We start from the raw sequence: 25,981 nt of genomic DNA on the forward strand, positions 1-25,981 counted from the left end.
AGTGAAAGTGGAACACTGCATTGGATTATCAATTTTTTTGATATATTGATCAATTTTGCTTATTTTTCCTTTCTTCCTTTTTTTCCCTTTTAAAAATTATAATACTGGGTGGCTCTCTGGGAGGAGAAAGAAGAGGAATACAAGGGGACACTTCTAAGCTAAGAAGTCCCATATAGCCACTCACATGGATTCTAGCTGGTCTTGTCTTTGGAGCTTTAGTTAACTATGAATTGACTGTGATGCAAGGCTAGGCACCCTAGAGAGCCTGTGACCACTGTGAATGCTCCCAGCACATAGTAAAATGCATGCTGTGGCATGAAAAAGACAAGATACTCTAGTATCAACAAGTGACTATGAATGAGTTTTCATTTCAGACACTTAGTGGAGGCATACAGAAGAAATATAAGCAAGATGGTTTCTCCCTTTTATAGGAAGTTGATTATCATCAATGATCAAAATTAGTAAAGTAGAACAACCATTGATCTATAAGAATTCAAGTTACTTAAAGTAGGACTGGTAAATAAAGAGAAAATAATTTCTTTTAGTTTTGATTCTATCCTGTATGTTTGACCTTACATATGTCACTTATATAGGTCTTAGTTCCTCACTTGTAAAATGTGTGTGTGGGGGGGGGAGGGTTAGACAGGAAGGCTTCTAAAGGCCCTTCTAGCTCTATGATCCTAGGCTCTCAAATGTGGTGTCTGCATAGAAAACATTTAGGCTGCTACATAAATGAGAGTGTTAACCTGTGGGTGGAGGATATAAAAGTTCTCCAGAGCAAGATACAGGGCTTGATACTAGACCTAGACAAGAGATAATTTTAGACCTTTACAATTCATGTTTTCAGTTTGGGGTGGGAAATCAAGTAACAATAACTAATTGGTGTGAACCTGCTAGCAATCATTTAGGGAGTACAAAGTGATTAGGCTCTGTTTTAACAGTCAAAAGCATTTTGAAAAAACAGTTGAGTGCCCAAGGAATACGTGGCTCTCACTATTACAAGGAAGGAGACAGAGAGACATCTTAGAATACAGGGTTCCACCATAAAGTGACTTTGTTAAGGGAGGCAGGAAGCAAACAGAATGAAGCTAGAAGGATGAATACAGAGTATTTTCTACTTGGATTTAAAATAAACATCTGCAACAATAAGCAGTCTGGAACTACTTAACATATAGTAAAAGGCTTAAGAAAATAACGATCCTAAGATGTGAGACAGAGACATATTAGTGTGAATTTATATAGGGATCAGGAAATAATTCTCTACTCACTCCAAAAAACTACATTCTGGGACTATGGCATCTTAGTCTGTAATCAATATCATAAAAGGCTGTCTATAGGCTTTGGAAGAGGCCCACAGGAAATTTAAAAGATTGCCTACAATACTGCCCCATACAGCAATCTATCCCAACGGGGGAAGCTTTAATGGATAAGAGGTCTTCACATGAAATCAAAACCTGTCCCTCTAAAACTCACTGCTCCTAGCTGTACTCTCTGAAACAGTCAATCTTCTTTCAGGGTGCTCTATCTGGGCTTGAAAGCCAATTACTTTTATCTAAACGTAAACCCATGCATATGATTCTCAGAGTTCTTTTACTTGACCCAGAGGACCATATAGAATTACTATTTTTTTAAAGCAATTGGGGTTAAGTAACTTGCTCAAGGTTACACAGCCAGTTATTTCTGGGTGTGGTGCTAAGTGTCTGAGCCCGGATTCGATCCCAGGTCATCCCAACTCTGGGGCCGGTGCTCTTACTCACTGTGCTACCTGGCCACCCCCAGAATTACTACTCTTAACCCATTAATATAGTTATATCTCTCCTAAATTATATTACACAGAAACGAACACAATATCCTAGATGTGATCTGACCAGCAGATGGCCAAGAGGGGCAAGGAGGTTATTATTCTTTGTTCTGAGTACTATATTAATAATTGAAAATCAAGTCTCAGGGGTGGCTAGGTGGAGCAGTGAATAGAGTACCAGTCCTGGAGTCAGGAGGACCTGGGTTCAAATCCAGCCTCAGACACTTAAAACAAAAACTAGCTGTGTTACCTTGGGCAAGTCACTTAACCCCCAATTGCCCTCCAAAGAGCAAAAACAAACAAAATGAAAATCAAGTCTCATTAATCCTTTACCATATGTTGATAAGACTGGTTAACTAAGGTACAAGTTTGATGTGTTTTCCCAATTATAAAAAATATTTCCCTGGGATTTAACTACTTTATTCCCCTAAAGATAGTGTTAACTGCTATAGTGCTGCCCAAATAAACACACCACCATTTTGTTCATTTTTGCCTCCATTTATTAAGCTCACTCATTTTGTTTATATAGTTTTTACATTCAGAGAACATATCACTTGAGAAATACACGAAAAAATAAAAGCTGTTAATATGTACAAACTTGGTCTTTCGGATTTAGTTAGCTTTTTGAGAGCGGAATAGTTAACCATCCTTTGAAGCAAAGCACCAAGTATATCTATCTTCAGCACTATACAAAAGCTGCGACGACAATGCAGTTGCCTTAGGTGTTCTACACATCCAAACAATCTGGAAATCACAATGAAAAGATGCTGTGACTCTCTACTAAAGTGACAAATACAAGTTAAGCTCCATTTCTTCAATTTGATTTTTAAGAGTTTTAAAAGACTTTGTAATGACTCTCAAGTAGGGATAACAGGGAAAATGTCAATACCTAACTATCTCAACTCATGTGGACACACGTGTAATTAAAGTACAGTAATTCACTCCCATCATCCTGCAAGTAGCAGAAATCATAACCTACAACACTAAAGCTGACATTAACAAAGCATCATACTGTTTAGCTATTAAGGACATTTTTATACACACAGCATAGACAACTTACTCACTAACACATTCCAGAATAATTAGGTTCACACAAATTAAGAGATAAAAGTACGAAATGGTGCAACATTTTCAGATATCCTAGAAATCAAGTTAAACTTTCATTGTACTTCATATCAACTCTATACATTTTCTCCAAAATGTTTTGCTTTTTCGGAAAAAATGCAAATTTATTCCCCAAGCACAAACAAGGAACCATATTTTCAATGGCACCAGTTCCCTTTCACACAGACATGTTTTTGTTACTACAAACTACTAAAATCTCAAAGAACTAGTAATATCAGAGACACATTACTGGCACTACTTTGTTGTCAATATTAAGCTAGCACAATTGAACAGAACATTTTTAAGTTTTAACTTCTCAAGAAAGTATCAGATGAAATAAGCAAAGTAAAACATTTTTTGATGAATATCTCCTGTAAGCTGAAAGTACAACATTTCTTTAAAATTATTTAATTCATATGCCAAAAAAAACTGCCTCCATAACCATTCACAAAGCAAATAATTTTGGCCTCAAAATCCTTGAGGCATAAGCAACTCATAATGTCCAACTTGGCCTTCTTGCTTTAGCTGATACAGCAAGTCTTCCTTGCGCCTTTTTCTTCCAACTACCAGGTATCTATCGTGACCCATTCCATGAGATTTACTCTTAAGACCATATTTCTGTGCAATCTGATGTATCTGCTTTCGCTCATCACTGGTAAATTCTGTTGAGAAAGTCAAGTTTGTGTGGCTTGATGAGCGGGCGTAGTTTCTGATGATTTGTTCAATATCTCTCTTGGAAATTCTATTTGGCCTCTCCACATCAAGCCCCAGACCTTCTCGTTTATGCTGCTCTTTGACTGAGATGGGCTCACGGATGCCCTCACCACACTTTCCCAAACCTCCACCAGTCCAGCCCATTTTTCTCAATAGCTGATTCCCAATATTGTCCTCTTTGATCTGCTGTTGATAAGCTTCTTCTGCTGAACGGCCCCGAATTTCATTTCTTGAGATTACTGTGTCAACAGTGCCTCTCCTCAGGTTGTTAACCACAGTTGGTTGAGTCCTTTTAAGGATTTTCACAGCTTCCTCTGCAGCATCATGCTTAACGCTCTTCTTTAATCCAATTGCTTCAGCAATTAATTCTTTCTCCAGAATGACCTTACACTTCCATTGGAGGCCCGTTAGCCTTTCAAAGACATATTCAACAGTCATTTTGTTGAACTGAGCTGTGTCATTTAGAGTGCATACAGGATTTGAGGAATTCTCATAAACGACAAGGTCTTTTAGATCAGTTTTTCTTGAATATCCCTTAGGAGAATAATCTATTGTTTGAACTTGGGTGGCCGTAATATTAGATTGTGTTTTCTGCAGAATATTCAGTGCTTCATCAGCAGCGGCGTGTTTACTTGTCTTTTTGCTCCCATATCCTTCGGCTAAGCACTGACCTTCCAAAAACACTTGACAGCGCCATAAACGATTTGGCATCATATCATATTTGTATTCAATTGCCACTCTGTTGAAGGAGGCAGAATTATTCAGGATTCCAATAGAATCACTGGCATTTTCTACGAGGACGAAATTAGCCCACTGTCTGAAATTGGCAATAGCAGAACTAGAACTTAATTGTCCAGGTCCATTCTTGAAAGACTGAAGGTCTTCTGAAGGTTTTAGGGCTGGTGGAAAATCGTAAGAAGATAAGCCAGTTGGAAACACCACTAGGTCTTCTTGGTAAGTGTGTCTATATTTCCTTCTTACAACTCTAACTTCAACAGATTTTTGCAGAAGTTTTATGGCCTGCTCTGTAGCTCGATCCCTGGATCCATTCTTGCTGCCAGCATAACCTGTAGTCAAATAGACACTTTGGCACCTAACTTCACAGGCATAGCCATCAGTCAGGAATTTCTTGTTTCTGGGAATATCAGTTGGAGCAATTTCTTTCAAAGAGGCATAGATATACTCAGGATTTGTCTTACAGGCCTGGATGCAACGAGTTAATATAAACGTGTAACTCATTTTCTCAGGGCCAAGATACAACTCTGACTCTGGAAGATTTCTCCGGATGGTTGCAGAGAGTCTTTCAATTAAATTTTGTTTCGCCGCAAGCATTGACTCTGGCAATTTTGTTGCTAGGGAAGATTCCCCAGATGAGTAAATGCCTGGGCGTTGAAATGCACTACTTGTGGCCGGTTCTCCAGTATTTGATATCATTCTGGGTACTGCGGGATGAGGCCGACTCTCTCGGGAATCATACTTTCTGGGGCTGTCTGCTGGCCATCTTGAAGTGTCAGCCTGTGGATCTGCCCAGGGTGCATCTGTGTCCATGGGGTCATCCCTCCTCTCCTCTTCCTTACTACTAGCAACAAAATGTACAGGCTCAAAGCGGGGTAATCTAGGAACTGCTTTCCTTTTAGTACCACTCAGCCCCGCATATGGGGACACGGGCCGCTTCTGCCCTTTGGAGGTCTCGGGCACCAGGTCATCGGAAGGGATGTCCCCGATATGGATGCCTTCCGCCATCTGGAGGATTTTCTCCATCAACTGGGGGCTATACTTACAGCCCAGGAAGACGTGATTTGTCCAGGCGGTGGAGAGAGACTGCAGCTGATCAGACTCACCGGGGCCGGTGTAGCTCTGCAGGTGTCGGGAGATGAATTCTCGCCGCAGCCCCCACTGCCGGTCACTCTCGTGGCTGTAGCGCCATTCAGACACCGACACCTCCTGCTTTCGCTCTGGCCCCGGCTCCGGCTCGGGCTCCGGCTCGGGCTCCGGCTGCGGCTGCGGCTCCGGAGGCGGGGGCGGCGGCGGCGGCTGCGGCTCCGGCTCGGGCTTCTGCTCCAGGTTTGCCTCCTGCGGCTGGGACTGCAGCAGCCGCGGCAGAGAAGGCTGCGGCGGTGGAGGCGTTGGCGGAGACAGGAAGTCATCCCCCAGTAACAGGCGCTCGCCCGCCATCATCGCCTCCTTCTCCGCCCCAGGGAGGAGCTGCACGGGGCCGCCCCCACGGCTGGTCAGATGGTCAGACGTGGCGTGGGGCGGGCTGCCGGCCGGGGGCGGGGCCTGCGCGCACCCACCTCCTTCCCCCACAAACTGTTAAGTCACCCCGGGCCTGCTCCCATCTCCGGCCCGGCCCGCGCCGCGCCTCCGCTCCGCGCTGGGCACACAAGGGCGAGGGGAGCCGGCCGCGCCTGGGGGGCATGGCCCGGCCCCGCCGCAGCTGCCACGCCGCGCCGCGCCACGCCACAGCCGGCGAGCGAACCGCGTCACCACGGCGGCGGCAGAGGTGGCGGCCGCGGCGGCGGCGGGGGCGTATCCGGGCGGCAAATCAGGGTCCAAAAAGGGGTCCGCTACGGCTGCGGCGGCCGCCGTGGTCACTCCCGAGCCGGAGAGCCTGCCCCGCCCACCTCCTGGCCCCATGGCCGCCCCGCCCCCTCTGCGGACCTCCCTCCAGCTGCGGGCTCCAGCCGCCCCGGGATGGGCCCGGCTTGGGGGGTAGCCGTGAGAGGGGGGCTGTCAGCGGCTCCCCCTCTCTCCAGACCCGTCCTGGGGCCTCCCACGCACCTTGAGGGCCCGTGTCCCCTCCCAGAGCAGTCCCACAAGACACAGGAGCCTCGCTCCAGAGCTCCCCAAAAGTTCTCCATCACTTTGCCCGCTTCCCCAAACACTTTGCATATGCTGCTTTGCGGCGCAACTCGCAACTTCAAGCAATGGCAGCAGCAGAACCCCCTGCGCACCCCTGCTCCCAGGAAGGCCCCAGGCCTGGACGGAAACCTAGGTGCTGCCCTGCTCTCCCCCCCACCCCCCACCCCACCCCCTCCAGCCCAACCCTCAATGAAATCCACAATCCAGGTGCCTCCTTCCTGAGGCTTCCCAATCACTTTCGCCTTTCTCATGCACACAAGCTCCATTGAAATGGCCCCTTCTGGCCTTTTAGGGACGAGCTCTAAGCACAACGAAGCCTTTTGGGGACGAGCTCTAAGTGCAGAAGGGACGCTGATGAGAGTGGCGGCACGGAAGAAACCACGGGGTTTCGAACCCCAAGCCCCGAGTTCAAATTCTCACTCTGTCACTTACTAGCTGGGGATGAGGCACACTTCACCACCTATCTGACCTTCATCTGTGAAGTGTAATAACCTCTAAAGTCCATTCCACTTCTCAATCTAAGGTTTTACCAGCAGAGATCTGGGGAGCCAGTTGTCAATTAGTAGCCTCTGTAACTTGGGCAGTCACGATTTTGAATCAAGGGAAAGAAAGGCAACTCATTTTCAAATTGAAAAAAAAAATCTGTGCCTAGAAGATAACAAAACCATTTTTTTTCCCAGAACGCAGGCTATTACCAGTCCCACTGGATGAGCTGCCTCAGGGAGGCACTCCATTAAGGATTATAGACAGAATTCTACAGACAGGCCTGTGCGGTGTTGTACTGTAGTCTGGACATTAAAAAAGGCAGGGGGGAAGTAGGGGCGTTGGGCAAACATGATTAATTTCCTGGAGCGGAGCAGCATTCATATTTCAGACTAAAAGGTATTATGCCCCATTTCAGTGTTATTTAGTTACTAGTACTACTGGGGAAGGCTGATCTGTTGGATGAATATAGGAATGATCATATTCCTTCTCCCCAGAGCAGCCATCTCCCAAAGCTTTCTCATTCTTAATTTAGGGGGCACAATTCAAATAGAATAGTAAGGACACAGACACTTAAGTTAGATCAGTATGCTTTCAAGGAAACAGGTATCTAAAGTCAAATAGGTCTTCACTTCCATCATTTGTCAAGAGGCTTCATCATTCTAAGAGAGAAGAGGAACTCACATCCTGAATGTGGGAATGGCCAAACACAGTATCCCCACTTTCTGCTGATCTAGCTGATTCCCCCCCCCCCTCTAATTTTTGATATCTGGAAAGGAAGATGTCAAAGGCAACTTGAGGTCTAGAGGGCACCAAAGCTCCACACAGGACCAGGGATGTGCTAGTAAGTTTTTAACAAGGGCGGGGGCAGAGGAGAGGGAGGGAGAGAATTTAATCTACCATATTAACATTTTCTCCACCACTTCCTTAATTCTGGACAACAAGACTGACTTTGTAGCATTTGCAGATTTCAGAGGTATAAATGCTCATGATGACAATTTAACAAGTGGTTCTTTCAAGCAGGTAAGAGAAGTGTCCAGTACATCCTGGCCTAAAGGCTAATCCAAATCTGGGAGTAACTGGGTCTGATGAGTTTACTAGAACCAAGGAAAGAAGGGACTAAAGGAATATATCTGTTAGACTTTTAAGTAAGTCCAGGACAGGATAAATTCTTAGAGGCAAGGGCACCCTACCCAGAAGATAGGTGACACTCTTCCCTATCCTTGGGAATAGAAACCATTTTAGAGATTGGGGGTAAGAGTCCCAAGCTGCAATAAGCAGACACATTGGCATATGCTGTTGAAAGGCATGCAGGGTGGACATTTTACACCACATTTACCAGAAACAAACTTGGGGAGAGAACATCATGCTTCAGGGAGACAAAGACCCAGAGACAGGAGAGCCTTGAGGGAAGAGTGAAGCAGCATGGAATTCTACACATACACCATACAGAGATAGGGCTAGGAAGGACATGCTCTACATGGAGATATCACCCCCTCCCCACTCTCCTAAGTACAAGAATACCTGCTCGTATTCACATGCCTTTCCTTTGGGAGATGGGGGCAGCTCCAGGCTCAAAGCAGGAACGTGCTGCCCTCACACACTCCCCTCACCCTCCCACAGGTGGGGTGCTCTTAGAGCGGTCCTATATCATTATCAAGCCATCTCCTCCCCTCCAAGAGAGAGACTGCTCACTCTTCATGACGCTGAAAACAAAACCTAAGTAGATTCTAACTTCTTCCCTCCTCCACATCCCCCTTTGCCAAAGCCTTTCCCTCCCTTCTTCCTTCCCCTTGATCTTCCTATGGGCTCCAGGGAGAAAGTTTCTTCAAAGTGTGGATTTTTTAATTTGTGTCTGTTTGTGTCAACTGTATTGTTCATCACTGTTCATCATAAAGAACAGGAAACAGATTTATCTGTGAAGCACAGTCACATTTTCTTGACTCAAATGGTGAGATAATGAGTATAGAATACAGGGAAATTAAATCTAGCCATTGGGGCTACCCTTAAGAAGCATAAAATCTTGGAACAAACAGGTCTTTAGAAATCAGTTAATCTACACATTCCATATAGGAATCCTCCCTACAATGTCCATCCTACTCTACCTGCCCGTAGCTGTCTGGGCAGCATGGAGCAATAGAACACTCATGGGCTGCAATCCTAGTTCAGCTACTTAGTTGGGCCAATCATTTCAACTGTCTAGGCCTCAGTTTCCTCATCTGGAAGAACAGCTGTACTGAATTACTTTTAAGGTCCTTTACAGCACCATAGCTATAATGCTATGATTTTTGATAAGGTTCTGAAAGCAAACTGCAAGTTCAGCGAGTCAACTGTGTAGTCTGCTAGACAAAAAGATGTGATCTTAGATTACATTTAGAGACTCTCACCCTGCCTTCGGTTATGGTCAGATGGCACTAGTTATACTCAAGGTAACTGGAGGTACAGATGGCGTGGTAGAAGTGCCCCTGAACCAAAAGGCCTTTTGTCAAGCTCCAGCTCTGACACACACTGCCTGGGAAGTGCAGCCAGATCAATCCGTGCCCTAGGCAACTTCAGCTGCTCAGGAGGTGCCAACCAGCATCATGGAGGGAGTTTTTTCATCTGGGGGTTTCCTGTACCAGTGAAAATAGAGGTCCTATTGCTATCTGAAGCTGTATCTAGATGCCACATGTTTAAAATACGAAGAGGGAAATGTCCAAAGAAACATGAGTAGGATGGTGACAGGCACTGAGACCATGTTGCATGAGGACCAGTTTATGAACTTGGGAATGCTGAGCCTGGAGAAGGGACTTAGAAGGAAAATGACAGCTGTCTTCAAGTACTGAAAGGCGGAGGAGGGGTTTGCTTGTCACTCTTGGCTAAAAGAGGGCAAAATGAGAAATAAAGGGTACAAGTTCCAGTGAGGTAACTTTAGGTTCAATGGAAGTAAGGGCCAGATAACAACTATAATTATCCACAAGTGGAATGGGCTGCCTTGGGGGGTAAATAAAGGTAGATGCCTCATTAGAGGTCTTCAAAAAGAGGCTGGATGGCCACTTGTTGGGGATACTGTAAAAGGGATTCTTAAACAAGTATGCACTAGGGACCTCCAATCGTGAAGAAACTCGTAGTTCCTGAGGCTAATTCATTCCATTTGGGGACAGTTCTACTTAAGTGCTTTCTAAGCCTCCAGTGGATCTGTGATTTCATCATTATGGGCAATTCCACTAATGACACTAATTGCAAACTAAACATGTCTTCTCATACAATGTACATCTTCCCATGATCACCCCACAAATGATCCAGCTGAAATGCGAGAGATCTTCCTTGATTTCTCTATATATTATGAAGGTGTCTCATCCTTTCCCTAGTTTCTGCTAATAAGGTGGCACTTCTAGCTAAGGGCAAGCCTTTAATGACATCCCGTCCCATTCTCTTTAGACTACACCTGCCATCATCCCTTCTCCCACTCTCATTCTTTCTTCTCACAGTTAGCCTCCCCCTAGCTACATGCTCCTTTCCTACTGCCTTCAAATAAGCCAAGTCACTTTTCTCTCTAAAGTCTCAAGTTATGAACCTATATCTTTTTTTTCCATTCTTAAGTTCTTGAAAAAAGTTATTTTTTTCACTGTCTCTATTTCCTGTCCTTTCAATAACCCTTCTGCTCTTTACAATCTGGCCACCAACTTCATTGGACAGCTAGGTGGTGTGGGTGATCGATTGTTGTGACTGAATTTAAGAAAATAAATGCTGGTCTCAGACATTAACTAGTTGTGCAAATTACACTGGTTGTGTATAGGCAAGTAACAACTTCTGTCTGCCTCAATTTCATCAACTATAAAATAGGAATAATAATAACATCTCTCCCCCAGAGTTGCTTTGAAGATCAAATATGATAACATTTGTGAAGCACTTAGTAAGCAGCACATTGTAAACTTAATGCATATTTGTTTGCTTCCTTTCTTCCTTTACCTAACTGAAATTGTTCTCTCTAAAGTTACCAACTATCTCCTAACTGCCAGATCAGATGGTCTTTTCTTCTTCCTTCCCAACCTATCTGTTGAATTTGACACTGCTGACATTTTTTTTTTTGCATTTTCACAACAATATTCTCTTCTAGCTGTTCTCATTATCCATATCATGTCTCCTAATTGAGTTTTCCCCAAGGCTCTGCCCTGAGTCCTTCCCAGTTCCTATGAGTTTACTGTCTCTGCAGATGACTCCCAGACCCAATTCTAGCTCTCCTCTGAGCTTCAGTCCCTTATCAACAATCACCTATTGGTAGTTTCAAACCGGATGTCTCAGAGACACCTCAAGCTCAACAGGTCCAAAACAGAACTCTTTGTGATTAACCAATCAGATTCCATCCCACTCTCCCCCACCACAGACAAACGGAACAATACAACTACCCCATCCCCTACGGAATTCCTTTACTGTTTGTTCTCTCATCAATCACTGGTTGGCCTTGTGGCCACAGAGGCTAGGTATCTCTTAAAGAGATTATAGCTTAACCTGACTATAGCACAGGTATAAACCTCAAAGGGAAAATTCCTCCCTCGTCCCCATACTCTACTCTCCATCATATCACCACAGCTGAGGGCTCTCTATATGCTCTGGTCCTAAATTTTAATTTTTGGGAAGGAACCAGTACATAACACTAGGGGCACAGACATTTGAGTTTTGATTCCATTACCTTTCTTCCCAAGCCCATCTGTCTTCTAAACTTACTATTTCAGCTGAGGAACCAAGCTAAGTATTATCCTTGACTTCGTTCGACTCCTTCCTCATTGCACACACCCAATCAGGGGTGAAACCTTATTCTTTGTACCTCCAAAATCTCTCTCCAATTCATTTCTTTTTCACTATTCACACAGCATTCTACTACAAGCCCTCATCATCTATTCCTTGGAATACTGGTTCAACTTTCTAATTTGCCTTCTTCCTTTAAGTCTTCCAACTCTCGGATCCTTACTGGAGTAAGCCACCATAGCTACCAAAATGATTTTCCTAAAGCCCTTGTCTGGCCATGTCACTTGATTACTCAGCAAACTCTAGCACCTTCAGGGTCATAGATAACATTCTCTTACTAATAATAAGATCTAGCATGGATAGAGTGCTTTCCAGAGATCTCATTTCATCTTCACAGCAACTCTGCGAGGAAGGCACTACTGCTACGTCCATTTCACAGAGGAGGAAGCTAAGGAAGGCAGATAAGTGATTTGGGGAGGGAAGGGAAAGGAATAAGTGTACAGTGCTTACTATTCCCCAGTCACTGTGCTAAGTGCATTTTACAAATATGTAACTGCATACTCACAACAACCTTGTGATGTAGATGCTGCTACTATTTCCATTTTACAGTTAAGGAGACTGAGGCAAACAGATATTAAGTGACTTGCCTAGGGTCACTAATAAGTTTCTGAGTCTGGATTTGAACTCAGGTCTTCTTGGTGCAGGCCCAGCTGCCTTTGCTTGCCATTTGCAACCTGGTCCCTTATTCATATTTACATGAGATACTCTACATCCTGGCTCCATCTCTGCCCTTCCATGCCTAGAATGCTCTCCTTCCTCATATCTACCTTTTAGCTTCCCTGTTTTCCTCCAAAACTCACGTCAATCCCCATCTCCCTCTAGAGGCCTCCCCTTCCCTCCTCCTTTCCTTCCCTATACATTCTCTCTAAACTTACTCTCCATTTACACTCTCTAGCTTGTATGTTCCTAGTGATCTGTATGTTTTCTCCAATTATGAGTTTTTCTTCAAGGCAGGACCTTGTTTTTGCCTTTCTTTGTGCAGTATCCAAAGCACATAGAACATTGGCTGTTACCTGAAATTTTTTTTTCTTTAAAATTTTCCCACATCTGCCTCGCTGGCTTAGAATTGAGACATCTGTACTAGCAACTACCTCCTTCTCAGCCTTCTTTTCTGAATAACTTGCTGAGGCATGGGATATTCACTAATTCTTTCCAAGAAATTGTTGTTCAGTTCTGTCTGACTCTTCAGGACCCCATTTTGGGGTTTTCTTGACAATGATACTGGGATGGTCTGCCATTTCTTTCTCTAGTTCATTTTATAGATAATGAACTGAGGTAAACAGGGTGAAATAACTTGCCCAAGGTCACACAGCTAGTAAGTGTCTCAGGACAGATTTGAACTCAGGAAAAAGAATCTTCCTGATTCCAAGTCCAGTGCTCTATCCATTGCACAACCTAGTATCTGCATCCAAATGAATGGTGTTCTTGTAGACTTCCCTCCCCTCCAAACTTAGGAAAGCAGGGGAGAGCACCAGGTCAAGATTCCCCCCCCCCTTCACTCCTTCTTGGACTTCTATGACTAAAGTACTCCTACCCCCCAGCCACTATGATTTCCATGATGAAATCATCTAAACCAAACAACCCTATCAGAGGTAAGGTAAATGTAGTCCTTAAGAGAAAGTTGTTATCTCTATAGGCTTTTATCAATGAAAGAAATAACTGGTCAATACACTGGGTATACAACTAACTAGAAAAAGCAACCAATCAAAAAACCCAAATATACTTTAAAAATCTTAAAAATCAAATAAGAAACTAACAAAAATTAAAGCAAAGAAATGAAATGGCAAACCAAAATCAGAGCTTTTTAAAAAATTAAAATAATGATTTGATTCTTTAAAAAAAAAAAGATAGTAGAAAACTTAGTATTAACAATGATAAAGGAGAATTTATAAGAACAGAATAAAGAGAATTACTGTAAATTATTGTGCCAAATCACGTGCAAACTAAATTGATAAAAAAGAAATGGATATTTACATTAAAATGGTGAGATTAACAGAAGACAGGGTTTTAAACTAACCCAGTCTCAGAATAAGAAGTTGAGTAAGCCAGAAATTTTATTTCTAAAGGGCAGATAAAATTTACAAATGAATTCTATTAAATATACAAACAATTAATTCAAGTATTACATAAACTGTTTACTAAAACAGGCAACTAAGAGATTCTACCATTTTGTTCTGAGAAAGAAAACTATACTTGAATATCCTTTTCGAATAACAACACAAAAATACTGAGCAAAAATCAGAAAATAAACTTCACCAACGTGTTAAAAAGATTATACACTATGACTCCCAAACAATAAAAATCACATGTCACAGATACAACAAAAACTTGACAAGATACAACACTCATTTATGTAAAAATATATTATAAACTGTATAGCTTTATATAGTATAACAATTTTATGGGGAAAAGTATCTATCTAAAAACAAGAAGAACATTATACCTGAGAGACAGAGATAGAGACACAGAGAAAGAGAGAGACCCTTTCAGTAAGCTAAGGAGATATTTATCATCACCACTATTATTTTATATAGTTATTAAAAATGCTACTTATAGCAATGGGACAAGAATATGTATGTGGTAGTCTACCCACGAGAACACAGGATATATATGAATACAAATACAAAATACTATATACAGAAAGATCAAAATAAATGGAGAAAGGTTAATTGCTCATGGGGTTTCACTATAATAAAAATAACAATGCTAGTTAAATTAATTTACTTATTCAGAGCCATACCATCAAATCACCAAAAAATTACTTTGTAGACTAAGGAAAAAATAACCAAATTCATCTGGAGGCACAAAAGGTCAAGGACTTCAAGGAAAATGATTTTTTTAAATGGAAAAGAAGACAGCCTAGCAGTACTGTATCTCAAACTATAGTACAAAGCAGTTAAGTATCAAAACAATTTAGTACTTGTTTAAAAACAGAAAAGTAAAACAGTGGAACCTTAAGCACACAATACATTGGATGAAGCAAATGAACATAATAACATTGTATTTGGTAAACCCATGGACTCCAAATACTGGGTTAAGGAAAAACTCTTAGAAGAACTTGGAAATGATTCTGACAAGATCTTAGGTTTAGAAGAACAGTATTTCTCACAATGTAACATAATAAGGTCCAAATGGATTTATGACCTAGATATAAAAAATCAGGACACAAACAAATTGGAAGAGCAAGAAAAGAGACAGCTCTTGCAACTGTGGATAGTTCAGTCACTCCTCATTTACTAAGCCCCTGCTACTGTGCTAGTAAGTGCTAGAGCAAAACCAGTCCCTGCCCATGTAAAATATACACAGGTTAAACTGGAGGTAGTCTCAGAGGAAAGGTACTAACATTAAGGGTGAATGAAAAGGTTTTTTAGAGAAAGCAGGGCGTTAGGAGAGGTTTGAAGAAAGCTAGGCAGAGGATAGGAAAGAGAGAGATCATGACAAAACTGAGAATCGATCACAGAATATAAAGACAATTTTGATCATTTAAAGTTGAAAAGCTTCTGCACAAATAAAATAGATGCAGCAAAAACTATAAAGAAATCAGTAGTTAAAGAAAAGATGCCCACTCTCCCCACTATTATTTGAAATACTTCTGGAAATGCTAGCAACAGCAATAAGACAAGAGGAAGAAATTTAAGACATAGATAGGTAAAAAGACAGGAGACAAAAGGAGAAGATAAAACTATCCCTATTTGCTGATGATATGATGCTACGTTTGGTAAATCCTAGAGAATCAGTAAACACTCTAAGACATTTAAAATTTCAGCAAAGTTGCTGGATAAAACCCCTCAAAAATCAACTAAATTTCTATAATAACAAAATCCAAAACAGCAACAATAAAAAGGAAAATCTCACTCCAAATAACTACAAAATGCATAAAATATCTGGGGAATAATTTACCTAAGCACAAAAAGACTTATATGAATTTAATTACAGTGTGTTCCTTAGAGAAATAAAGAACTCAAAAATCTGAAGGAATATTCATACCAATACAATAAAAATAACAACACTACCAAATTTAAGTTGTGCTTTAAATGCTGTAACAACCAAATGACCAAGTACATACTTTACAGAACTTTATAAAATAATAAAATTCATTTGGAAAAACAAAAAATCTAGAATATCAAGGGAAATGATGAAAAGAGGTAGGGAGAAATGGGGACAAGCACTTCAGACCTCAAAACTATGTTATAAAGCAGCAGTCATCAAAACCATTTCGTATTGGTTAAATAAATGAAGAGATAGGTCAATGCAGCAAACTAGACAAGGGAGAATCAGAAATAATGGAACTCAATAACTCAGTTTTTAATAAAGTTGAAAACATAAATTACCAAGAAAGAAATCCTTTGTCAATAAAAACTGTTAAGAAACCTAGAAAGCAGTCTGGTCAAAACTGGACTTAGGCCAATATCACGTACCACATTCTACAATACATTCTAAATCGATAAGCAACCTGGATATTAAAGATCATGCTATAAAAAAAATTAGAAAAGAAGCAGATCACATACCTGTCACAGCTATAGGCAAGGGATATATATTCTTACCTAAAAACAAGGGATAAAAAGCAATTACAAAAGATAAAATTGCAAACTTTGATTACATGAAACTGACAAACTCCTGCACAGACAAAATACACCTAGGATAAGAAAGTGGTCAAATGGGAAAAAAATCTTATCAAATTTCATAGATAAGGGTTTGGTATCTAAAACATCAATTATATCAGTATCTACACACAAAGATACAGCTATATACATACAGCATGAATGTGTATGTATGACTGTCATTCTTCAGTTATGTAAATGGTGAAAGGATATAAACAAATAGTTCTCAAAAGAAGAAAATTACAAAGTATTCACAACTACGTGAAATAATTTTCAAATCACTAATAATAAGAGAAATACAAATCAAAGCAACCCTAAGGTTTCATCTTACGTCCTGAAAACTGGCAAAGATAACAAAAGCTGATAATAGCATTGGAGTAGTTGTAAGATGATAGGCACCCTATATATTATTGCAAGAGCTGTGAAATGGTACAGCCATTTTGGAAGCAATTTGGAATTATGCAAATAAGGTGATTAAAACGCCCATACTCTCTCAATCAGAGATTCTGATTCTGGGCTTATACTCCAAGGAAGTCATCAATAAGAAAAAAGTTGCCACATACCAAAAAGTCCCCAAATATCAAAATATTTATGGTGATGCTTTTTGTGAAAATAAGAACTGGAAACAAAGCAGATGCCCATTGACTGGGGTACAGCTAAACAAACAGTGGTAAATGGATATCACTGAATGTTACTGTGCTGTAATAAATTATGGATACGAAGATACAAGATTTACATGAACTGATGCAGAGCCAGCAATGTAACTACAACAATGTAAATGCAAAGAGCCACTACCCAAAAAATCCAAAGCCAATGTAGCAAAATTACAAAGATCTGGTGTGACGAATAATGAGCTACGGGAAGACATCCCCAGCTCACCCTTCATGGACTTGGGAGCTCTACAAGTATTACACGTCACAAATGTTTTGGGACTTTCTAAATATGTTGATCAGTTATGTTGATTTTTTTCCTCTTCTTTTTCTTTCTTTTTTAAACATTTGTTATATTGGTGGCTCGTGGGAAAGAAGGAAGGCCATTATAAAATATAAAAGAGACAAAAACTTATTTTTTAAGAAAAGGAGTCAGCTGAGAAAAATTCTAGAAAAGGTTTGATATGCTATACATAGCAAGGGTAGTAGTATGTTGTAGTGGATACACCCAGCTTGTTTTATATTCAAAATGGCAATATTACGTACATCTTCTTGTGCCTTATTCATCTCCAAATACTCTGCAATCCACTGACACTCAATTTCTTGACTCCAAAAACTTTCGATGGCTATCACCCATGCCTATAATACTCTCCTTCCTCATTTCTGTCTTTGTTGTTTTTCTAAGTCCCAGCTAAAGTTTCATCTTCTACAAGAAGTGTGTCCTGATGTTCCTTAATGCTAGTGCCTTCCCTCTGTTGATTACCTCCAAATTGCCCTGCATATATTGGTTCTGTACCTAGTTATTCCCATGTTGTCTCTCCCATTAGGCTATGATCTCCTTAAAGGTAAGAACTGCCTTTTGTCTTTCTTTATCCCCAGTGTCTAGAACGTAGTAGGCACTTAATAATGCCTGTCAACTGATCAAATTAATTTACAGCTTCAGGGCAATACCACTCAACCCACCAAAGGGTAACAGAACTAGAAGAAATAATAACAAAACTCATCTATAAGAACAAAAGGTTAAGAATGTTAGGGGAAATAATGAAAAAGGAGGGTTTGCTGTACCAGATTTCAAACTGTACTCCAAAGCAATAATAACCCACTTATTTGGTACTAATAGAAAAATAGGAAATTTGGTATGTAAAAGAGATTAGGTATACAAGACCAGAAGCCATCCATCACAGTGGCAGAGTTTTCAATAAAACTTAAGAACTCCAGGTACTGGAGAAAGGACTCAGAAAAAAAAAAAAAGACTGCTGGTAAACTTAGAAAGCATCAAGACAGGAATTAGATTCTGAACAACATCTTACACCATAAGGCACAATAAAATCCAAATAGGAATATGGCCTAGATATAAAAGGCCATATAATAAATTAGAGAAACAAAGCAGTAAAAATGCCTTCCATAACTCTGTATAGGGGAGTAACTGCTGACCAAACAAGGGCCAGAGAATAGACTTCAACCCACAAATCCCTTAAATACCCTAACTTCCCTGTCCTTCAATCTGTTCAATTCCTATAACTTATTCTTCCATTCCATCTGATGTAAACACAAAGATGGTCATACCCTTGACATTCCTATCATCCACAAATGTTATGCTTCAGTGTCTGTGAACTCTAAAATTATTTTCTGTGATCATAATTTTTAATTATTCCCTCAACCTTTATGTCTTACAACTCATAACCCTGTTCTTTTGTCCTTATTGGGACTTCCAATCCCTCCACCTCATAATATTTTCCTAGGCCGGCATGCCTACAGTGGCTACATTCTGTTCCTTTCTCAGTCTCCACTCCACAGTGAACCAGCTCAACACTACACAAACTTCTTTTCTGGGACAACTTGAGCTCTGATTGTATCACCTATCATGTCTTGCCAAAATAGTCCTGCATTTCTTCTTAGATCTATATTCTAAATTCCTATTCACATGCTCTTCTGAGATATAAGAAGTCTTGAAACCATGCGGATTAAATCTATTTTCAAACTTAATTCAGTCTCAAATTAGCCATCACCGCATTGTTCACTAAACTAATTGTATAATACACTTAAGGCATCTCTGCCATCACCCACTATCTTTTTCTAATAAAGTGGTCCTTTTCCTTGACAAAGCCCTTAAACCTAACCCCTCCCATGTTCTCTAGCAGACTGCCCCCACAAACATCCCTACTCTCTCTAATCTCATTTTTTTTCCATTATCTATTAGGTCCTTAAGATTCACTTGATCTAACCATCCTGGTTGCTATCAATTCAATCACGATCTCTCCTTCCTTATTCAACTAAACTCCATGAAAAAGTTATCTAATCATGGTTCCTTATCACCCACCCTTCTCCTCTTAACTCTCTTCTAAAACACTCAGACCTTACCATTTAACTGAAATCATTCTCTCCAAAGTCAGCAATGAAGAATATAGATACACATACTCAGCTGGGTATAAGAATCTATATTAAGCAAAGGGAAGTAGGAGAGGAAAAAGATAACAAGAGGGTAGGGAAAATATGAGGGAAGGTGAATTAAGCAACACAGTGCTCAGAAGCAAAACATACTTTTCAGGAGGGATGAGGTAAAAAGAGAGAAGTTTAAACAGGAAAAAACAGAATGGAGGGAAATACACAGTAATCAACTGAGCGTGAATGGGATGAGTTCAACCATAAAACAGAAGTAGAAAGCAGAATGAATTAGAAACCAGAATTCAACAATAATTTTGTTTATAAGAAACACACTTGAAACAGAAAGATACATAAGGAGTTAAAATAAGGGACTGGAGCAGAATCTATCATATAAAGTAGAAAAGGCAGAGGTAGCAATCATGATCTCAGACAAAGCAAAAATAGGCCTAGTTTAAAGAAATAGTTAGGAAAACAACATTTTGCTAAAAGGTACCATAGACAACAAAGCAATAACAATACTAAAAATATATGCACCAAATGGCACAGTATCCAAATTCTTAAAGGAAAAGTTAAATGAGCTGCAGGAGGAATTAGAGAGTAAAACTATACTGGTAGGGAAATCTCAATTTATCTCTTCTCAAGACTAGATAAATCTAACCATAAAATAAATAAGAAAGATTAAAGACTTTTGGAGAAAACTGAATGGGAATAGAAAAGTGAATATCTTTTCTCAGCTATATATGGCACCTTCACAAAAAACTTGTATTAGTATACAAAAACCTCACAAACAAATGGAGAAATATTAAATGTATATTTTAGGGACCATAATGCAATAAAAATTACATTCACTAGAGAGTCTTGGGAGCATAGATTAAAAATTAATTGGAAACTAAATAATCTAATCCTAAATAATGAATTAATCAAAGAACAAATCATGGAAATAGTAGTTTCATTAAATATGATGACAAGAATGAGACAATATAACAAAATTTGCAGGATGCAGCTAAAGCAGTACTTAGGTGAAGTGGTCAATGAATTAGAGGATGCAACTAAAAAAAAAACCTAGAAAAAGAACAAATTAAAAGTTCCCACCTAAAAACCAAAACGAAAATCCTGAAAATCAAAGTAGAGATTAATCAAATTCAAAGAAAAAAATGTTAAAATAAAACAAAAAATAGTTTTATGAAAAAAAACCAATAAAATAAAATAGATAAGCCATTGGTTAATTTGATTTTTTAAAAGGGAAGGAAACCAAATTACCAGTACAAAAAGTGAAAAGGTAGAATTACAACCGATAAAGATTAAATTAAAGCAATTATTAGGAGTTATTTTGCCCAATTATATTCCAATAAAACTGACAATTTAAGTGAAACATATGAATATTTACAAAAATATAATTTGCCTAGATTAACAGCTGAGGGAATAGCATACTTAAACAATCTTAGAAAAAGAAATTGAACGAGCCATGTGAACTTCCTAAGAAACAATTCCCAGGACCCGATGGATTTACAAATTAATTCTACCAAACATTTAAAGAATAATTAATTCCAATACTATATACACTATTTGAAAAAAAACAAGTAAAGAATGAGTTCCACCAAATTCCTTTTATGACACAAATATAGTTTTGATACCTAAACCAGGGAGAGCAAAAACAGAGAAAGAAAACCATAAGCCAGTTTCCCTAATGAATTAAGCAACATGGCTGAATAAAAATATTTTACATGATTTCTCATGTATAATAGACATCATATTGATTGCCTTCTCAATGTGTATGGGGGGGGGTTGTATGGAAGGAGAGAATTGAGAACTTATAGAACTACATTTAAACATTTAACTTTTTTTTTTTTAAGCAATCGGGGTTAAGTAACTTGCTCAAGGTTACACGGCCAGTTATTTTGTGTAGGTGTTAAGTATCTGAGGCCAGAACTGAACCCAGGTCTCCTAACTCTGGGGCCGGTACTCTTACTCACTGCGCCACCTAGCCACCCTAACATTAAACATTTTTAGCTAAAACTTTTTTTTAAAACACCAAAGTTAACAATGATCTCTTCAATGACAAAATAATGACCTGGGAGTACCTACCATAGGTACCTCAAACTCAACATGACCAAAACAGAATTCTTCAACTTCAAAGACTAATCTAAAGTAAGCAGAATCAGACCAATTTATACAAGGATGATAATATTATAAAAGAAAATGACTTTAAAGACTAAAGAACTACAATCAAAGCAAACAGCTCTCGGGATTCCCCTCAAAAACTTCCCAATTCTGAAATTTCCTATTATGACAGAGGATACATCCACCATCTGTCAAGTCATCCACACTGACAACCTCTACTCCTCAATCTCAGTCCAGATATCCATTCTGTTGCCAGATTTTGTTTGTATCTCTCAACACTTCTCATCTTTTCTCTACTCCTACAGCCATACTTCTAGCTCAGGCCCTTTATTACCTCTGCTTTGGATTACTGCAATAGCCTTCCACTTCCTCACTCCAGAACTCAATGTAAAGCTCTCTGCACCTGGCCCTTCCCCATCTTTCCAATATTCTAGGATACTTCCCTCCATATACCCTAGGATCCAACTACCTAGCACTTAAACACTTTGTGGCTCATAAAGCATCTTACTTTCATTATCTCATTGATCTTAATGATAAACTGATGGGGAGGGAGTGGAGAGAAACATCTCAGAACAAGAGTTTATAGATAAATGGTCAAAGGCATGTCCCCCAAAAAAAGGCAAGTTATCAACAACCACATAAAAATGATCCTATCATTGTAATAAAACAAATGAAAATTAAACTACTCAGGTTTCATATATCATCCATTAGACTGTCAAAAATTACAAGAAAGGAAAACAATATTTTCAGAAATTGTAAAGGCATACTAATGCAATATTACTAGAAATAATGCAGAACAAAGCAAGCAGAAATAAGAGAAAAATGTATTCGCTGACTATAATACTGTAATACAGCTCTGAAAGCTTTAACAACTATCATCAATGCAATGAAAGACAAAGACTCCAGAAGATTAGTAATGACGGCTATTCCTCACTTCTTAAGTAAGAGACAAGTACTGGAGGTGCAGAATGAGACATATTATCAGATATGAGTAATGTGTAAAGTTCTTTTGCTTAACTATACGTTATTTTTTTTAAAAAAGGCTTTCGTTTGAGGGCAGAGGGAAGGGAAGTCGTCAGGGGAATGGGTGCAGTTGTGATATCAAAAAACAACAATGAAACATTAATAAGGAGACTCAGACAACCATGGCAATACAGGTAATATTATATCAAAGAAGGAAGACACACATTTATTAAGTGCCAATTCCTGGAACTGTGCTAAGTGCTGGAGATACAAATACAAGCAAAAAGAAAGTAAGTCCCCGACCTCAAAGAGCTTATATTCTAACAGGGGAAGATAAACATTCAAAAAAGAACTAAAAAGATGGGAAACAGAAAATTTCCAATGTATGGGGCACAGTTCTGAAGTCTAGAAGTCAAGAACAGGAATGTGAGGGGAATAAAGGTTGGCTTTGGCTCTTCCACAAAATAGAGGCTTCAAGAGGAGATTTGAGGTCAATCTTGAAGGAAGCCAGAGAAACCAAAAGACAGAAATAAGGAGGAAGAGCCTTCCAGGCATGCAAGGCAGTCCCAGTGCAAAGGTATGAAAGAAGTAATGCCATGTTTGAGCTCAATGTATAGACGGGAGTAAGGTGTATGAGTATTAGAAAAGTAAAAAGGGGCCAGGTTATAAAGAATCTGAAATGCCAAGTTTTGAGATTGACTCCTAGATGGTTTCTACATTTTGCAGTTATTATGAATGGGATTTACCTATTATGTTCTCCAGGATTTTGTCGTGGCCTTTAGACATGCTGATAATTTTTGTAGATTTATTTTCTATTCTGTTACTCTATTCAAGTTATTAATTGCCTTAGTTTTTTTCTTGTTTTCTAAGTAAACCATCATTTTGTTAGCAAATAGGGATAATTTTGTCTTCTCTTTCCTAATATGTATGCCTTTGATTACTTCATTTATCTTAATGCTATAGATAACATTTCTATACCAAATAATAGTGGGAAAAGGAGGTATATTTAATTTACTCCTGTATGCCTTTGATTACTTCATTTATCTTAATGCTATAGATAACATTTCTATACCAAATAATAGTGGGAAAAGGAGGTATATTTAATTTACTCCTGTATTTACTGGAAAGACTTCTAGTTTTTTTTTTTATTTTTCTGATTAAGAATGCCAGTACTGGGTATTATGGAAGGGTAATGAATCAAATTACTATCCACATTTTATGGAGTCATGACTTTTGGTTAACAGTATATATATTTACATATATGTATATATTTACATATGTGTATATATCTACATATGTGTATATGTTTATATATATTTATATGTGTGTATCACATTAAAATGGCCCCACTGTCTATAATTTTCAGGATTTTTACCATAAATGTTAAATACTTTGTCAAAGGAATATTTCTACATCTATTGATATAAATATGTTTGGTATATTTTTGCTTTTTAATATGATTTGTAATATTAATTGTTAATAAGTATTTTTCTAGTACTGAACCAGCTTTAAAATTTTGGCATAACCTCCACTTTGTCACAGTAGTAAATATCTTTGGCATGTACTACTACAATCTTTTGGCCAGAATTTTATTTAAACTTTTATTTTTCATTAGTGACGTTGATGTTAACAGTTTTGTTATTTTATTATTCCCCGATATTAAAATTATATGTGTACTATAAAATTAGTTGTTAGAATATTTTCCTTCTCAGTTTTTGAGAATAATTTGTGTAGCAAGATATTAATTGCATTTTTTTCAAATTAAATTTCATTGTCTTTTCAGTTCCAAATTCGGACTCCCATTTCTCCTTCCCCACTCACTGAGAAAGCAAAGACAAACAAAATGAGTTACAAATTTGTAGAGTCAAACAAAACATCTGTACATTAGCTACACAGAACTCTCCCCTTATCCTATCCTGTCCCAATTTTTTTTTTATTCTGCCCTCTGAGTTCATGTTTTCTCTATCTGGAAGTAGAAAGTATAATGTATCACGAGTCCTCTGGAACTGTGATTGGTTCCATTGTGTTAATCAGTTTCCAAGTCTTTCAAAGTTGTCTATATAGTATCTTTGTTGTGTAAATTGTTGTCCTGGTTCTGCTCACTTCACTTTTTATCAGTTCATACAAGTCTTCCTAGATTATTAATATTTAATAAAATTCATCTGTAAATCCATATGGAGCAAGGCTTTTTTCCTTCAGTAGGTCCTTCATGGTAGTTCAGTTTCACTCTCTGAGGCTGTGTTAAAATCTCTGTTTCAACTATGTTAATTTGGGTAATTCTTACTTTTAAAGTAATCCTCTATGTCTTTAAAATTTTCAATTTTCTAGCATACATATGATAGCTCGTTCTAAATAATTATTTTTGTTTCTTCTGTGTTGTGATTTCATCTTGTTTCATTTTAATTTGTGTAATTTTTTCTGCCCTATTCAACTTAATTAGGCTTCCTAAATAATCTATAAATTTCTGTTAATCTTTTGAAGAATTGGCTTTTAGTTTCGTTAATCATATCCATATATTTTTTATTTTATCTATTTTCCTTCTAATTTGCAAAGTTTCTTCTCTTGCAAGGATTTTGGGTGCTTATTTTCTATTTTTTTTAAGCTGCATATTCTCATAACTAATTCTCTTTTTAATTTTGTATATTTGGTTTAAGGGAAATTTTTTCCTCTCAAGACTGAGGAAGCTGCACCCCAGAAATGTTTCATTATTAAAATCCTCTTTCATGGTTATAGTTTTTATGATTTGTTCTTTGATCTGATCATTTTTTTCAGATGTCAGCAAGTCTCTATTTAGGTCTACCTTTTTTTGTTTGTTTGTTTTTCTTGTATTAGTATTTTGTGCTGTATCCTGTAAAAGATGTTTAGCATTTCTGCTTTTTTTCCCTTTTATTTTTCTGTGCCATCACAAAGGGTCTATTTTTGTAAAATTTCCATATGGTACTAAGAAATTGGTATACTGTCTTATGTTCCTATTCAGAAGTCACTATATGACATTTCAGTTCTACCTTCTCTATTTAATTATGTTGCTTCCTTTTCGTTTTTGTTAGAATTGTCCAATTCTGAGAGAGGAACATTAAGTTACAAATGAAAGAAGCAAACTCTTTTAATGACTCCTAATTTATCCTCTATCCTCAAACAAAGGTCCATATTTTTATTCCTTACATTCTACCAGTCTTGTTGTAGAGATACTAGTAATGAAACAGTATAGTCTCCAAAGAACTAAAAAGAAGTATCATTGAGAGGGCAATGCAGAGGTTTTTGTGGGACGAACAAGTTGAAACACACTAGAAATAAAGAATTATGAAGAATGAAATATAAGGTATCATCAGAAAAATGTATGATGAAGAAAAAGACAGACTAGTCACGTAGTAAAAGTGAGAAGTGAGCCTGTATATGCACACGCACAGAGCATAGAGAAGACCAGTAGGACTTGTGCACCACTGGGAGGAAAGTTACTGGAATTATGGGAGAACGCAGGCAAGAGTCACAAACGATGGGCAGTCACAGAC

General features: G+C 38.8%; 1 pseudogene; it reads right to left on the reverse strand.

Moving 5' to 3' along the window:
* Nucleotides 1–2,278: 2,278 nt before the first annotated feature.
* LOC138158200 (NF-kappa-B-repressing factor pseudogene) lies at nt 2,279–5,977 on the reverse strand (annotated as a pseudogene).
* Between the last annotated feature and the right edge of the window lie 20,004 nt (nt 5,978–25,981).

The sequence above is a fragment of the Petaurus breviceps genome, unplaced genomic scaffold (genome assembly GCF_028583685.1).
Source record: "Petaurus breviceps papuanus isolate PSGF00001 unplaced genomic scaffold, PetGlider_PUasm1.0 174, whole genome shotgun sequence".
Taxonomy (NCBI): domain Eukaryota; kingdom Metazoa; phylum Chordata; class Mammalia; order Diprotodontia; family Petauridae; genus Petaurus; species Petaurus breviceps.